Genomic DNA, 523 nt, shown 5'->3' on the forward strand with positions numbered 1-523 from the left:
CACCGTCTTCTACACACCGGTTCGGAACAATCAACTCCTATCGGTGTCAAAAGGCCGCATCGGGTCAAGGCAACGTAGCTACCAGATAGGGCCCGTTAACCACACAATTCTCTTAGCTGCAAAACCTTTACGAGTGGAGTAAAACTTCTGCGGCAAAATGTTGCGTGTTGTTGCGTATGTGCCCGGACCAAAAACCATCTTAATCTACTTTCACGATTCTGCAGCTCACCATATTTCATGGTCCACCGAAGCAATCATACCTCTAGCGGAAATTCTGGTGAAATAATTTCCCAATATCGCTGAGAACCCGGAATGTTTAAATGGAGCTCAAAAATTCTGGACTGGTACTCTGGACTAAGTTGTCCGGTTGCTTTAGTCCATCAGGGAAACGTCTGAGCGTTTTAAAATTCAATTCCATTGTGCCAACGCTGAGCGCCACCAGATAGAGAAACCCACGTGTTGATTCAGGCAACACTTGCGATGACCGGGCCAAAGAGCGGTATGGATGCAAAAACGAAGCAGC

The sequence above is a fragment of the Opisthorchis viverrini genome, assembly GCF_000715545.1.
Source record: "Opisthorchis viverrini unplaced genomic scaffold opera_v5_74, whole genome shotgun sequence".
Classification (NCBI taxonomy): domain Eukaryota; kingdom Metazoa; phylum Platyhelminthes; class Trematoda; order Opisthorchiida; family Opisthorchiidae; genus Opisthorchis; species Opisthorchis viverrini.